This window comes from Phyllostomus discolor, chromosome 4 (assembly GCF_004126475.2).
Source record: "Phyllostomus discolor isolate MPI-MPIP mPhyDis1 chromosome 4, mPhyDis1.pri.v3, whole genome shotgun sequence".
Lineage (NCBI taxonomy): Eukaryota > Metazoa > Chordata > Mammalia > Chiroptera > Phyllostomidae > Phyllostomus > Phyllostomus discolor.
The window spans coordinates 145,653,558-145,671,595 of record NC_040906.2 but is presented as its reverse complement, the minus strand read 5'-3'; the positions used below and the strand labels follow the sequence as shown (position 1 = coordinate 145,671,595).

General features: G+C 36.1%; 1 pseudogene; it reads left to right on the top strand.

Annotated features, from left to right (window-relative positions):
• Window positions 1-6,949: 6,949 nt before the first annotated feature.
• On the top strand, window positions 6,950-7,427 carry LOC118499949 (annotated as a pseudogene).
• Window positions 7,428-18,038: the final 10,611 nt, after the last annotated feature.

The following is an 18,038-nucleotide window of genomic DNA, read 5'->3' as shown; positions in this document are numbered from 1 at the left end:
CAGTAAGGTCCAAGCCCTTTACTGCAACATTCACAGCCCCTCAGGCTACCCCCTGTATCCCATTCTCCCACAATATCAATCAGCCTATGGTTCCTTAACCATGTCATATCTTTTCCTTCTTTCTGTCTTCTGAACATTCAACACTCTTCGTAGAGGAATTTTCACACATATTTTCTTCACCTGCCTGGAAAACCCAAATTCATTTTCTAATACTCAGCTTTAACATCATCTTCTTGAAACATTCTGGCCTCAGACAGCATGCACTGCTCCATGAGGAATCATAACTACCCATGTGAGTTATGATTCCTCATGTACGATAATTGTTTGTTTACATGGTTGTCTTCTACGAGTCAGACTGTAGTTCTTTCTTTTTTGCATCAACACTACCAAGGGAAGCACCTACCTGTTGGGAGGGAGGAAGGAAAGAAGGGTGAATGAATTACAAACCAACTACAAGGTCTCAATCATCTACTTTAATCTTAGTGCAATCTGAAACACCTAAATAATCAATCTGATAACTTCCTAGCTAATAGAATTTTAGAATAATTTTTTACTTTTCAGAAAAAGTTTAGAAATCATATTATGGCATTTTTAATGGAAACTGACCTTTCTCTTACTCTTTCTCCAAACTAAGTAAATAAAGAAAAGAATTATTTGATGTGAAACAAGGAGTTAAAAATAATATATTTTTCATAATATAGATTTAATAGTGGGACATTCACTGCATCAAACAATAAAATTTAGCTTGGTACTTCAGCTGCTTGGTGTTATGAGAAGTTTTGAAATTGAAACAAAGCTTATCAGAGCTCACATAAAGAAAATATATGTAAATTCTAATTTGGAGGTTATGACTGAAATATGTTTTTACAGAGTTTTCTAATATATGTTCCATAAGGCCATTGTGACAAATTTTATCATGAGGGATCTATTATACCTTTTTTTAGTCTTTGGAAAGAATTAAGAAAGTGAGTTTATTACATCACAAGTTGTATCTAATATGGAAAATACAGAGTTCCCAGTTATTTGAACATGAAATATTATTTACTGTAATTCTCAATAGCTTTGTTGAACTTGATTTTCTATTAAAGTATCTGTTATAAATTCTTTCATGTGTACAATTGTATTATAAATTGATTTTTGGCAAAGAAAAAAAAGGGACCTAACACATAAGTTTCCAATTTATAATAAAATCTTTATTGAGAAATATTTTCATGCTCAAGAAAACAGCAACAATATGTTGTCAATACAGATATTTTATAATCCTTATTTCCAATGTTTGTTTTTGTATTCCTAAAAGTTTATGGCTTAGAAAGAGACCAGAAGACATTTGATTTCTTAATAATTTAGATTAGAGAAGTATTCAGCGTCATCTCTTGAGGGCATTTTTGGAGCCCAGACTCACTCACACCTCTCTGTCTTTTCTAAGCCCAAGGCTGCTTATTTCTAAAGTTGAAGTGGCGGTATCCACTCTCAAGTGGATGTTTAAAGAAATTTCCAGGGATGAAATTTGGCCAAGGCTTAGTTATTATCACTAGAAATAATAAATTACTTAAACAGAAATAATTTTTTATCTTAGACTTTTCACAACCATTGGTATTTTTCTTATGAATCTTCTCACTTCCCACTTTGCTTTGTGGTTGCTTACATACAATGATGATTTTTCCTACTGTGCTGTAATTAAGAGGCTGAGTTTTACTGAGCTTTCTTATAACCCATACTAGTTCCTACAGAGATTTAGAATACAGGAGTTACCTAATTAATGTCATCTGCATGTCATATTGTTCAATTAATTTGTCTAACTTCAAGTATAGAAATATGCCAAAACTATGTTTAGAGACAATTTTGGCTTTGCCATGATTATAAACATCAATGATACAATAATTAAACTTGATCTGCAGATCAACTTATATGCAAAAGCTATTGTCCATCTCCCTCTTGTTCATTTTCTTGAGTAGGCAGTAGCTTACTGAAGTATTTCCTGTAGGAGGGCTCCCTCATACTTCAGCACCCTCCAGATGCCTCTAGCATATTCTGACACTTGTCCTTGGAGACCTTGCAGGTTCCCTGCTGACAGGAATTCAATTTTGCATTGGAGGCATAAAGGTTGCCAGGATCTGCAACACCTGGCATAACTTCCTGGGACTAAATGGGAATATTTTCTCAGAATTTCCTTTTACTAATAAGAGTCCATGATCAAAAAACTTTAAGACTATTATGTAAATGATACTAGATTTTATAAATATATAACTTTCAGAGGTCATCATGTTGAAGTTTAATTTTATAGATGAGAAAGTTTCAGATAGTTTCAGAAAGTTTCAGAAAGTTCCACCACAGAGTGTAAGGCATCTAAAGTGACTTTCCCTTGGTTTGGAAGGCATACTTGTCTGTGGCACACATTCTGTTCTGTCTGCTCTCTTCCTTTCTCTCACCCATCATCTACCTTGGTTCTCCATTTCTTTGTATTCTTGACCTCTGTATTTATTGTCATTAATCCATTCCTCCATGTGGATATTTCTTTTACTTTCATTCACTGGGTCTCCTAAATGGCAGTTCATAATTTGTTTTGCTCTGCCCTATAAACTTATCTTTTTAACGAAATGCAATTCATGGTCCAACCTGAAAGGGCTAATACCAGCAGATCCAGATCCTGCTCCCAAGGTCTGATTTTGCCTTGAGTTATAGGAACCATGCTGGCTTTCCATCTCTCACATGTTGTTGGACCAGTGGAACCTCATGCAGTCAGTCTCCAGTGTCCCTTTAAACTCTGAGCTGATTCTGAATTGCTCTAGGTTTAGATAAGGGGTTGGAGGAAGCTGAAAATATGAATTATGTTCCAGATCTATATATAAGTTTGCAAATTTAGTAACTATTGTATTTTCATAGCTATTGTGAAAAATAATTAGGATCTCAGTGTAATACAAAGAAGCACAGCAAAAGGGAACATAAGGAAGTGTGATGGTTAAGAGCATGGATTTAAAGTCAAACTGTGAAGAACTCATACAACTCAATATCAGGAAGACAAACAATCCAATTAAAAAATGGGCAAAGGACCTGAACAGATACTGCTCTAAGGAGGACATGCAGAGGGCTCACTGACACATGAAAGGATGCTCAACATCATTGGCCATCAGAGAGATGCAAATTAAAACCACAATGAGATAGACTACTCCATGCCAGTTAGAATGGCCATCATGAACAAATTAACAAACAACAAGTGCTGGTAAGGATACAGAGAAGTGGAACCCTAGTGCAGTGTTGGTGGGAATGCAGACTGGTGCAGCTACTGTGAAAAACAGTATGGAATTTCCTCAAAAAACTAAAAATGGAACTGCCTTTTGATCCAGTGATTCCACTGCTGGAATTATACCCTAAGAATCCTGAAACACCAATTCAGAAGAACCTATGCACCTATTTGTTCATAGCAACACAATTTACAACAGCCAAGTGCTGGAAACAGCCTAAGTGACCATCAGTAAATGAGTGGATCAAAAAACCTTGGTACATTTACACAGTGGAATACTACACAGCAGAAAGAAAGAAGGAACTCCTACCCTTCATAACAGCATGGGTGGAACAGGAGAGTCTTATGACAAGTGAAGTAAGACAGACAGTGAAAGACAAATAGCATATGACCTCACCTATAAGTGGAACCTAATGAACAAAACAAACAAATGAGCAAAATAGAGCCAGAAGCAAGGAAACAAGGAACAGACTGACAGCAACCAGAGGGGAGGGAGCTAAGGGGGAATAGAAGGAGAAGAACCTAGCTAAAGAACAAGTATAAATGACCCATGGACATGGACAACAGGGTGGGGATTGACTGTGGGGGTTGGGGCAGGCAGGGGAGGCCAATGGGAGAAAATTGGGACAACTGTAATAAGACAACAATAAAAATGAATAAATAAATAAACAAACAAAATAAGGTCAAACTGTGATATAATTCTAGCTTTGCTATGTATCAGTTGCATAAACTTGGGCAAGTTAGTTCACTTGTCTATGTATGTCCTCCCATCTCTAAAATAGTATAATAATTATACCTACTTTAGAAGAAATTTATGAAGATTAAATAAGGTAATATAGCTATAGCTTTTACAATAATGTCTGGTAAATATCAAGTGCTATATAAGTATTAGACAATAGCGTAATCATGAAGTACATGATGGTGATCTATTTCTCTATATGAAATTAGGCTAAGTATTATAGGGAATATAATATAGTATAATATGTCATACTGGACCTTGAAAGGGATGAGATAATATGAGGTTCTGAGTTAAAGCAACAAAAATGTTAATGGAGTTAAATGAACAATTTTTTCAGATAAAAAATTAGAATACACAGGAGATAATTATTCTTTCAGATAAAAAAATGTGAGAGTAAAATAAAAAGAGATACCTAAAAAAGGCTGCCCCTTCCCCATCCTTCAGCTTGTATATTACATAAATTACATTTTAGAATAAGGGAGGAACAGGCTTTGAATGAAAGATAATGAAACTGATTTGCATATTTCTAGTTTGTGGCACCTACAAGTAGAGATGAACCTGGAGCTCAGGAGATAAAAGGACTGGAATCCCAGTTGAGATAATTGTTGAGAATATAGAAGTTATTGGATTACCCAGGGAAGATATTCAAAGGAGAAAGAAAATTCATCTTAGCCCAACATTTAAGGGAGAAGAAGAAAGGGATAAATCAGCAAAGTCAGAAAGAACAGTCAGAAATGTGGAAGCACCAACAGAGTATAATATCATGGAAGCAGAGGATGGAGAAATGTCCAAAGGTCCAACTGTGGCAACTGCTGTAGGAAAACTGAGTAGGATAAAAATTGAAAACAAACCCTTAGATATGGTGATTAGGCAATAACTGGTTACAGTGAGTTGGTGGAGACAGTGTGCATTGTGGGTAATAGCAATGATTTAATCAGAACCTACAAGATGATACTGGACTTTCTATCCTGCCACTCAATGTCTGATTTGCTGAGCAATGTACACTCTCTAAGCCTCAGTGTTCTCAACTCTATAAATAGGGCTACTAAATGTCTACTTCATAGGATTCTTGGAATTTGAATGAGATAATATACCTAAATTTCACAGGTTTATATTATATTATATGTGCCAGGCTTACACATATTAATGTACTCAGTGAGTAGTAATTATTATTATGTATAATGATATCACAACTGGTTAAGGAGCAAATGGGAGTTTAGGACATGGAGTCTTCTAAACAAGTTTGTAAGAAAGAGGAGAGACATGGAACATTTACTTGAGTAGCAAATAGTACCCAAGAAGGAATTTTTAAAATTCTAGGCTAGAAAGAAGATTGGGCATGTTTTTAGGTAGAGGCAAAAGATCCAGTAGTTGAATAAAAAATGCTATTGTAAGAGGCAGAAGCTTCTTTATTTGGAGAAAATTTTCTCATAATTGATATGTTTCACAGAGAGATAATATGACAAGTAACAGAGAGCAATATTTGAGTTGAAACATCTGTGGGTGAATCTAATTTATTAAACCACCTATAATTTGTTGGCTGTTCTCAAGCACACTAATTGTTTCCTCCATGGAGTACTTTTGATTTATAATGCCTTAGTGCTACTGAAATGAATGTGAATTCTGGAAAGATAGGGGTGAGTCTGGGCAGGTTTATTTTGATAGAACATCACCTCTTTCCCCTTTTTCCAACCATTTTTATAACCCTGTAATAATTGGAAAGATGAGAGAGGAAGGGAGGGAGGGAGGGAGAAAGGGGGTGGGGGAGAGAGAAAGTGAGAGAGAAACCTCAACAAAGCAGGCAATCTATCCCCCCAAGCAGTAGGCAGGACACATCATTAGCCATAAATATTCAGCAAAAGGCCAGAGAGAGAGAGAGAGAGAGAGACAGAGATGGAGATCAATAGCCTCTTGCAAAATAGATAGAAACCATCCCACCAGAGAAATGGGAAGAAGAGGAAACAGAAGAGAGTACAAGAATACTTTCATCTCAGTAAGTAAGCTCAGTTCAAAAAACAGGCACTGCCAACATTTGGTGTTAAAGAAGTGTGATGATGGACCATTTTGACTACCAGATACCCTTACACTAGTTATAATGAAAATTTAGAAAAACTTAACAGCTACCTTTTCACGCTTTTGCCTAGAGTTGATGCTGCAGATAAGTGAAGATCATTTTAGCTCAATTATCTAAAAGGCTCTAATCCCAGGACTTCTTCAGTTCAAAGGAGTTCTGGGTTCCTGGTCAGTGAAAAGAGAGTGAGAACCTCAGGACCTCAGGACCTCATCAGACTTTTTCCTCTCACAGAGGCAGTGGCAGCAGCACACAAGTCACTTCAGAGAAAGCTTTTTTGTTGAAGTCTCACTTGTTGGTCATCTGAGAAAACAACTCATACACCTATTCATCCTGAGTTACTGATGACTGACAATGGTTTATTATGATATCCCTTCAGGCTATTTACATTTGAGCAAGAGAAACTATTGATTCTGAAAGTAGGAATTTTAAGTAGTTTGGAAAGCTCTTGGGGAGATGTGTGAAGACAGGACTCTAGCACTTTACCAATTATATCATATAAACACAGCATGCGTACTCTTACCTCTGACAGTTCTTGGCAGGTTTCAAGGCTGAGGATACTAAGAAGAATAATCGCATGACCAGAAACTTATTTCCAAACACTGCCTAGAAAGAAAGTCTTCATGACCTAGAAAAACCAGGTGAAATCACCTCATCATGGACTAGCTATGACAATTAAGTGTACTTTGTACTGATTTTTCCCCCAAGCTGTTGGTTAAAAAACATATCACTAACAGTTATTCTAATCTGAGAAAAGAAAAAAGAGGAAGAACAAGACCATAGTTAATAAAAACTGAATTCTCTAGAAGTCAGTCCTCAGGCCATCTTCAGGAAATAAAAAATTTTTAGCTATGGCTTCTTTTCAGCCAGAACCACCATCTTCCAGTAATTCACAAAAATGATCAACACAAAGGAAAAGATGAAAGGCATCTGCTATATGTTCTCTAGGCCTTTCAGAAAATGGAATTATTCCTTTGGCCACATTTATGCTAATCTACAAGAAAGGTAATATTGTAGACATCAAGGAAATGGGCTGTGTTCAAAAAGAAATGCCTCACAAATGTTATCGTGGCAAAACTGAAAGAGTCTACAGTGTCATCCAGCATGTAATGGGCATGGTTGTAAACAAATAAAGGGCAAGATTCTTGCCAAGGAATTAATGTACATATTGAGCTTATTAAACACTCTAAGAGCCAAGGTAACTTCCTGAAGCTTGTAAAGAAAAATGATCAAAAAAGAAAGAAGCCAAAGAGAAAGCTACCTGCATTCAACTAAAGCTCCAGCTGGCTCCACCCAGAGAAGCACACTGTGTGAGAACCAGAGGAAAGGAGTCTGAGCTGCCACAACCCATTCCCTGTAAATTCATGGCATGGTAAGTGCAAAAAAAGTGGAAGACCTCTGTACTGATAAAAATGTTTCTCCTAAGAATCTGTACTTGAACAATGATTAAAATAAAATAAAATAAAATAAAATAAAATAAAATAAAATATTAAAAAAGAAAAGAATAAAAATGTTTCTCCTAATTGAGTAGAAGTGTGGCATCTTTTCCACCTAAAAAATATTTGAAGAAAATTTTATGTCCAAAGAAAGGGAGGTTTTATTGATGAAAAAATTTAGTATACAAAAGCACTGAATATATATTTATTAGTCAGGTATAGTAACTGTTGTGAGCAAATAGAGAAGACAACATAGCAAATACAGTAAGAAACTACTCAATACATGGAAACAAACATGAGAAATAGGTATATATGCAACTACAACTTGTGTTTATGTCTGTGTGTGTGTGTTAGTGAGGATAGAATGTGGAGGAAGGGCATAATAAATGATCAAATATTGCGTTAAGGGAGAGACAATAGCAAGCCCTATTTATGTAGAGCAATTGCTTTCACATAAATGTTTTTATTTGATCCTTACAATGACCCTAACAACTTAAGTATAACACTAAAAACTCAAATGCAGCAGATACTCAGAGAGAAGGGAGGTTTCTTAGCAGGTGGATAGTGTGGCTAGTTAAGTGGAAGAATGCGAGAGGAGTCAGGACAAAGTCTTCCCATTTAGCATTACTATTGGCTTAAGCTTAATGTTATTATAACCTCTATTTGTGGGGAAAAAAGAACACATTGCTCAAATCACAATAAGATGTACAAAACATCTTATTTCAATTTAAGGATTCACCACTCCTATGTATGTAGACCAGAATAATTTCACACATGTGTGAAATGACACATAAATGAAGTTATTCATTTTGCATTATTTTTAATGGCAAATGTTTGAAAACAACTAAATTGCCATCAATAGAAGACTGAATAAATAAAAATTCTGATCTAGCCATATAATCAAATACTATGCAGCTGACAAATAAAATAAAGCAGCTGTTTGCTGATATGGAAAGATCTCTCTTAGTTTCCTAGGACTGCTGGGGAAAGTCCCATACCCTATGTGATATAAACGAATAGAAATTTATTGTATCACAGTTCTGGAGATTAGAAGTCAAAAATCAATGTGTTGGCATGGCCATGTTCCCCCTGAAACTTGTGGAGAGAGTCCTTCCTTACCTCTTCCTAGCTGCTGGTGATTTTCTAGCAAGCCTTGGCATTCCTTGGCTAATGACTACATCAGTCCAATATCTGCCTCTGCTATCTGTCATCACATGGAATTCTCATTGTGCGCCTCTGTGTTCTCTTCCTATAAGGACACAAGTCACATTGGATTAAGGGCCCAAATTACTCCAGTATGGCTTCATCTTAACTAATTACATCTACAATGACCTTAATTCTGAACAAGGCCATCTTTTGAGATACTGGGTGTTTGGACTTCAACATATTTTTTTGGTGGAAGGGTGCACAATTCAATCTATAACAATCTCCTAGGTAAATTAGGTGAAAAAAATCAAGGTCCAGTGCAGAATATATAGCATGATATGTTTATGTGAAATAAATATGCACACAGATGCCACATAAATGTTTATTACAGTATTTCAGAAGGATTCATAGATTCATGAAATACTAGCAGCCACAAGCGGGAGAACCTCATAGCTGGTAGAAATAGTATAGAAAAATCATATTTATTAAGTTATTGCTTTTTTGTACTTTTAGAATTCTGTGTTAACTAATTTTTAACTTCCTTTTCACAACTATTCTTTAGTTACCTTGAATCTATTTAACATTTAATTCCCTCAAATTAAATATTAATATTTAATATTAAGGCAAGGTGTTAGGGTGGCCAATGATGTAGGCTGTGAAAGAATTCACAATGAGAGGGAAATACAGAGAGCAAAGGTTTATTCACTTTCCAAGAGAGGAAAGGGGCTAAGTGCAGAGAAATGCACCAGCCCTGAGGGCTTAGGGCTTTGAGCTTTTATTGGATTGTAAAGGGTAAGGGAGTTGCAGTTGGGTGATTAGGGCTGATGCAGAACATGATGTTTCAGTTGGTCTTGCATAAGCTGCAGCCTGTTTCAGTGTTATCTTTGGCTACAGGGTATGGGCCTTGCAGTCTGGCATGTCCTGTTTTGTAAGTTCTAGGAACCTCTTCACTTGCAGGGTGCTTTCAGCAATTTTCTAATCCTGAGGACAGAGGCTCATAAAACAAGAGCCAATCATGCTTTATGGGGTAAAGCTAACTTTGGCAAAGAGGGCCTGAAAAGGGGGCTTTTATCCTTTTAGGATGTATTCAATTTTTTTCTTCTGAGATGCTCTGGCAAGATTAATTCTAGAGCAAAATCACTCAGTTCAAATATTCAGTTTAAATTCACTCAGTTTAAATTCACTCAGTCCAAAATATTAAGTAGAGAAAAGTCAGAAATCAGGATGAAACACTGGGCTCAGAAATTACACAATGAGAATCTGAAGCAAAGCAGATACGTACAGCAGAAAATGAGTTCAGATTCTCCAACAGGATTATTATGGATATGATAGTGAAGTGGAGGTCATGGCCAGGAGTGGCAAACCAAGCTCTATAGTTGTGGCTCAAAATGCAGTATTTCTTAAACCTATGTATTATCTTTTCTGCATTCAGATTCATAGGGCCCTTCCCTGGAGTGTCTGGTTCAGTCATTTTGAGGCTCTGGCCATACTATGTGAATGTTTAATACAAGCAGAAAGTCTGTAAAACATTAAAGATCAGAGAGAATGAAGAGAACCTTTACTGACTACCTTTGGTGTTATCTCTTTCTCTTCCTGATCTGGTTAAAATTAAGCTCGGTTATAACCCATAAATAAGACATTCAGTTCAGGACTGCTTGGATGGTCTGTTGGGTGCACACCATCCCTCTGCTATCCCTTATTCATTTCTGCTTTTCCAGTAACTCCAATATAAAAATTTTTCTGACACAGCTTTTATTTCATCCTGAATCATTTAGATTCTGGGGAAGACAGTTGGCCTAATATTCCAGAAAGTTCCAAGACATAGTAATCCTGAGAGATCAAAATCTAAAATGGAATTGGTAATGGGAGAAATAAAACTACTTCTAAGATAAAACCAGGTGCAGAATTAGGATATATACTGTTGATTAGAATGTTCCAAATTGTATTTTGATGCATTTTGCTTTGTAACAAATGAGTAGTATGCTGTGTAAACAGGATTGGTATTAAAATAAATTTGAGAAATATTAGGCCCTGGCTGGCGTAGCTCAGTGGATTGAGTGCGGGCTGGGAACCAAAGTGTCCCAGGTTTGATTCCCAGCCAGGGTACATGCCTGGGTTGCAGGCCATAACCCCCAGCAACCACACATTGATGTTTCTCTCTCTCTCTCTCTATCTCCCTCCCTTCCCTCTCTAAAAATAAATAAATAAAATCTTTTAAAAAATTATAAAAAAAGAAATATTAGTAGTTATTCCCTTCTTAAATATTCACAATGCATATTATCATAGTAAGGCTCTAAGAAGTTTTTGATTTAAATAAACTTATTTAACTTTGTTGCACTCAGAGTTTCTAAGATATACTTAACTATAGATCAATTCCTTAGATTTTACTTATTAAAGTATTTTTTGTAAATTTAAGATTCCAAGGAGCAGAACTTGGGAAATAGTACTTAAAATATTTTTTAAAAATAAAACCAAAGTATTTTTTAAAAATAACATAGCTGCTACATCTTTTTTTATCCAATCCTCTATCGAAGGACACTTTAGTTGTTTCCATGTCTTGGCCACTGTGAAGGATGCTGTAATAAAGTAGGGGTTCATATATCTTTGTGAATAAATATTTTCAAATTTTGTGGGTAGATACCCAGAAGAGGGGTTGCTGGGTCATATGATAACTTTATTCTCAATTTTTTTAGGAATCACCATACTGTTTTCCATAGTGGCTGTACCAGTTTACATTCCCACCAGTAGTGAGTGAGAGTTCCTTTACCTCCACGACTTCCCCAACACTTGTTATTACTTGTTTTGTTGATAATAGCCATTCTAACTAGTGTGAGGTAGTATCTCATTATAGTTTTTTTATTGTTGTTAATTTACAGTTGTTCCAATTCCACCCCCCACTTTGTTCTCCTCCACCTCACCTGCCCTCCACTCCCACAGTCACTCCCTACCCTATTGTCCATGTCTATGGGTCCTTTATACATGTTCCTTGACTAGGCCCTTCTCCTTCTTTCCCCATTATCCCCTTCCCTCATCCCTTCTGGTCCCAGTCACTTTGTTACTTATTTCCATGTCTCTGGTTCTATTTTGTTTACTTGTTTGTTTTGTTCATTAGGTTCTACTTGTAGGTGAAGTTATATGGTATTTGTCTTTTGCTGCCTGGTTTATTTCACTTAGCATGATACTCTCTCATTCCATCCATGCTATCACGAAGGGTAGGAGTTCCTTCTTTCTTTCTGCTGTCTACTATTCCATTGTGTAAATGTACCACAGTTTTTTGATCCATTCATTTACTGATGGGCACTTAGGCTGTTTCCAGCACTTGACTATTGTAAGTAACACTGCTGTAAACACTGCCATGCATAGGTTCTTTTGAATTGGTGTTTCAGAATTCCTAGCATATAACCCCAGCAGTAGGATCACTGGATCAAAAGGCAGTTCTATCTTTAGTTTTTTGAGGAAATTCCTTACTGTTTTCCATAGTGGCTATGCCAGTCTGCATTCTCACCAACTATACATGTCCTAGAGGAAGACATAGGCAGAAAAATTTCAGATATCCCACACAGCAATATTTTCACCAATATATATCCTAAGACAAAGGATATAAAGGAAAGATTAAAGAAATGGGACTACATCAAATTAAAAAGCTTCTGCACAGCTAAAGAAAACATTAACAAAATGAGAAAGGGAACCAATCGTATGGGAAAACATATTTGCCAATGATACAAGTGACACACTTGTGACACAAGTGACACAATGATACAAATGAAACACTTGCCTTGGACAAGTGTTTGATCTCTAAAATATAAAAAGTACTTATATGACTCAACACAAGGAAGACAAACAATGCAATTAAAAAATGGGCAAAGGACCTGAGCAGACACTTCTCCAAGGAGGACATACAGAAGGCTCAGCGACATATGAAAGGGTGCTCAGTATCACTAGCCATCAGAGAGATGCAAATTAAAATCACAGTGAGATACCATTCACACAAGTTAGAATGGCCACCACAAACAAATCAACAAGCAACAAGTGCTGGAGAAGTTGTGGATAAAAGGGAATCCCAGTGCACTGTTGGTGGGAATGCAGACTGGTGCAGCCACTGTGGAAAACAGTATGCCTCAGCAATTTTGAGAAAGAAGAACAAAGTAGGAGGGATCACAATACCTGACATCAAACTATTACAAGGCCGCTGTAATCAAAACAGTCTGGTACTAGCGTAAGAACAAACACATAAATCAATGGGACAAAATAGAGGCCCGAAAATAAACCCACGTCTCTATGGTCAATTAATATTTGGCAAAGGGGCAGGAGCATAAAATGGAGTAAAAATAGCTTCTTCAATAAATGATGTTGGAAGATCTGGACAGGCACATGCAAAAAAATGATACTAGACCACCAACTCATACCATACGCCAAAATAAACTCAAGATGGATAAAAGACTTAAATGTCAGTCTCATTGTAGTTTTGATTTGCATTTGCCTACTAGCTAGTTAAGTTTGAGCATTTTTTCATGTATCTGTTGGCCATTGTGTATCTTCTTGGAAGAAGTGCCTGTTCAGGTCCTCTGCCCATTTTTTAATTGGACTGTTCATTGGTTTGGTGTTGAGTTGTATGAATTCTTTATATATTTTGGATATTAACCCTTTGTTGGAGCTGTTGTATGCAAATATCTTCTCTCAGTTACTTGACTTTTTGTTTTTTGGGTGGTTTCTTTTGCTGTGCAGAAGCTTTTTAGTTTGATATAGTCCCATTCATTTATTTTTCCCTTTACTTCCCTTGCCTTTAGGGTTAAATTCATAAAGTCTTCTCTAAGGCCAAGTTGTGATACATATATACAATGTAATGCTACTCAGCCGTAAGAAAAGATGAACTACTGCCATTTGTCATGACATGGATGGACATTGAGAGTATCATGCTAAGTAAGATAAATTAGACAGAAAAAGTGAAGACTACAGTATTTCACTCATGTGTGATATATAACTGAAAGCAACAAATGAATAAATAAAAAAAACAAATAAAAACTCATAGACACAGACAACAGTATGGTTACCAGAAGGAAGAGGAATGGGGTAGTAAAAGGTAAACGGTGTCAAATATATGGTGATGGAAGATAATCTGACTTTGGGTGGTAAGGACACAGTGCAATATACAGATCATGTACACTTGCAACCTATATGATCTTATTAACCAGTGCCACCCCAATATCTTTAATACTTTTGGAAAATAGTAACAGGGATATTTTTATAAACTTCTTTATTAACATGCCTCATTTTATAATTTTATAAAATTAAAATTTTAAAATTTTATAAATTTTAAATTATATTTTATAAATTTATAAATTAAAAATTATAGACATTTTCTGATATATTTCACCTTCACAGAATATTCCTACTTGATTTAATATGGGAGAACACCAGCTTTTTGTATCAAATTATTGGCTGAAAAAAACAGACTATGGGAACACTGAAGTATTTATTCTTCAAAAAGTGTTTAGTTTTATAAGGAGTTCTTTTGAATGACAATAAAACAGCAGAGTTAATGGGAAACATAAAACTATCTAAGGATTCCCTGTGTCACTAACCCCAGAAATGATCTCTGTTTTGACTTTTACCAATCAAACCAGTGAAAAATGGAATGTTTTCATTTACATTTCCCTAATTATTAAGGAGACTTATCACCCTTTCAGTATTTATTGGTCATAAGATTTTTTTTTTCTGGGACTTGATTTTGCCCCTCCTTCTGTTAGTTGCCTTTTTCTCATTGGTTTATGTTAACTCTTTAAATATTATGACCACATATTCTTCTGTTACAGGTGTGGCAAATATTTTCTCCTGGTCTTGGCTTGTGGTTTAGCTTTGTTTGTGATGTCTTTCATTAATTACATGTTTTGAGTCTTTATTTTGTTTTTGTTGGTCCAATCGGTCAATCATTTCCTTGATGGTTTTTGGATTTTGTGTCTTGCTTAATAAACTCTTCATGACCCCTCGCAAAGAAAACAACAACAACAAAAAAACTAAGGATAGAATGAGGCTTCTAATTACATATGGCAAATTCAGCCTGGTTGTTTATTTTTATAATTTCCTAAAATCTTACATAAAAGGCTGCAGAGTAATAAAAAAGGAACAAAACCACTATGACAAAGAGAACTGAGTGTGCTATAACAGCAGCTAATTGATATGCAGAGGACTTTAGAAAATATAAAGTAAATGAATGAGTGGTAAAAGAAGCTTAGCGAGAAAGCTGAAACCTAACTGGCTGCAGTGAGAGATGCCCCAACAAGAAATGCACCAGGTGAACTGTAAATGCTACAAAAGTGCAGGATCTGAAGATGCCGGTTATCTCTTAGGAACCAGGGTATGGGATGGGGCTAAAAAGAAGAGAATTAATTGAAAAACTATAGGCAGCAGTTAGACCTCCGCAGGGCCCCATTCAGCCAGTGAAGTCAGGCACACCCCTCCAGCACCTGGTAGAAGGTATATAGGATGGAGGGCCAGGTTCACCATGAAGCTCATGAAGCCTAGGCCATAGGCTCCCCATCTGCACATGTCCCTTCCAAGGACCTGTATTTAATTTTGCTTCATAATTTTATTTATTTGTCCCAAAGAGGGCCCCTCAAATTGTATCAGCTATAGGCCCTACCCTAGACAGGGTAGAGAGGTTGGCTCAGGAGACACCATATTAAAAAAGGGGGGACTATGCAGGAGGGTACATGAAAAATGCCTGCCACAGCTCAGTTCTCCAAACACTGGTGGCCAGGCCAGACAAGAGACAGAAATAACTGACCATCTCTAAATCAAAGATCTACAGAAACTAACATTTACAGGGGCCTGTCACTGTTGGGCATTCCTACCCTAGTGCAGTCTCCCCACAGCAGAGCTGACCAGTTTTCAGGTCCTGGAGCTTAAAAGCTTCACTTTGAGGTATGAGTACACAACAAAGAATCACCAGAGACAAACCTCTACTATAATGGGGGGAAAAAAAACACAGGAAAACTTTGTAATAAAAACAAACCTGGTAACAAATATTTTCAAAAAGGAGAAAATATTGCATCTATTAAAAAAGTTTATGTGTGTATGTATTTGTGTATGTATATGTATACACATGTATATGCATGCATATGTGTATATATACACACATATATACACCTTAAAAAATAAGACAAAAATATTGGATATTTAAAATATGATAGCAGTTGGATTAAAATATACCAGTGAGGAAATTTTATTCATAACAAAGATTCCAGAAATAAAGTATGGAAAAATGAAGAAGAGAAAAATAACAAAGAAATAACACAAGCAGATGTTGCAGCTCTGAAAACCTAAGTTTGCAAATTGAGTCTACTAAGTGTCCAGAACAATAAATAAGTAATAATAAGAGTCAGTGTTTACAGTTATGTTCTAAACATTTTAAGTACTACTGCTATCCTCCCAAGGCCCCCTGATGTGGGCATTACCCTAGTGCTACGCTATCCTCTTTTTACAGGCACCAGAGTTGCAGAGAATTGAGGAAATACTAGTTAAATAGAAGATCCAGCAGCCTGATTCTAGAATCCATGTTCCTAATCACCACACATCCCTGCCTCTCCAGAAATAAAAGATCCTGTGAAGGCTGAATTATTTTGAAATTTTAGAACCCTAAGTCTTCCAAGGGGAAAAATTAGGTCACATATCAAGTACTGAGAACAAGAATGGCATGAGAATTCTCAATAGCACTACTGAAAACCAGAAGGCAATGGAGCAATGCCTTCAAATTTCTGAGGGAAAATAATTTTCAACCTAGAATCCTATAGGCAGGCTCTCCATCAAGGGTAAGAGTAGAATTACATCATTTTTAATCATACATGCAAGGTTGCAAAACTTTACTCCGTATACATGCTTTCTCAAGAAGCTACTGGAGGACTAAAGAAAGAGGAAGAAGTAGTTCACCAAAGAAAGACATCCCCCAAGTAGAGTCACTGGGAAAGCCTGGGAGTCTGGGGAAGGGAGGCCCCAGGTAACAGCTGTGCTGCAGACCTGGAAAGCCATCAGACCAGACTGGAGCAAGAAGCAGAGGTCTCAAAGGGATGACAAGAGAGGAAGAACAGGAGGAGGAGGAAGAAAACCTGAGAGATTAGGTGTAGTATTTGACTAGATTAAGAGAAGTTTTGTAGTTCTGGTAGCATGTTTAGGAATGAATTAGTTCTCAGTTCATGAAAACTAAACCAATGCAAAAATGAGGCAATTTCAGAATCAGAGGAAGTAAAGTACAATAAATGAAAGATATTACCATACAAGTTATACATCAGTGTCAAGTAATAATTATCCAGTTACATCAATGAAATCATCAAAAATGTTTTAAAAATTGAGTGAATGGAGAAGGACATGTATTCTTTTCTCTCGTTCTTCTTTCTTTCTTTATTTTTTGCTACCATGGTCACTTTCTAAAATGATTTAAGTTAGTTACTTGTCTATTTGCCACCTTTTCACATCGGAATGTAAATTTTCAAGTATGGGGACTTTGTCTTACCTACTGGTACATCCCCAGTTGTTTGCAGCAAGGAAGGGGGTAGACGGTGAGTAACTGGACAAAATTTCTGCCCTTTACAGTAGATAATCAACAGGCAATGTCCAATAGTGAAAAATCTAGAAATAACAATACAAGCACATCATTTCAAATTATGTCTGTAGAAAACACTAAAGTAGTTGAAAGTGATTTCCTCTGGGAGCAGATACTGGGAATGTGAAGGGATAAAGCAGGAGAGAGCTTTGTTCCATTATAAGCCTTATAATTATTGACTTTTAAATTATTTGCATATATTACTTTGACAAATAAATAACAATTTGAGAGGAGGAAAATATAAGTGGGTACTATTAAATTCTGTATAGCAAAATGAAGCTTCATTTTGCATTTAGAACATTTTCCAGTAGTGTTTTAGAATTACTAACTTCACAAATACATGTAGAAAGAATTGAAAGGGATAAGAAATTAGAGGAAAGAAAATCAAAAAGATTTTGGGAGAATGAGTTGATAGGTGATGAGACCCTAAACTAAGTTTATATTCCTGAAACCAGAGTAGTTAAAATATGTTTTGATAGTTAACAAAAATTTAAAAAGATACCCAGGAACAACCACAAATCCCACAGACATCATTTGTAGTCATTCTTAACTAATTTTTCAGGATGTTAGCATAGTCAGTGCAATTCATAACTTAAAATAAACACTTAAAAGAAATGAAAGGTTACCTTTATTTATAGCAATATTCCTTGCAAGACATTTTTGTAGTTCTAGTGTCCATGATGAGCCAGGTGACTTTCAAAGCATAAGGTGGAATTGCAGTATTCCTATCATATTATTATCTACAGTTCCACAGGTTCAGAACTCACTAGCTTTCAGAAGTCCACATTCTCTGATTTTAAGAAATCACC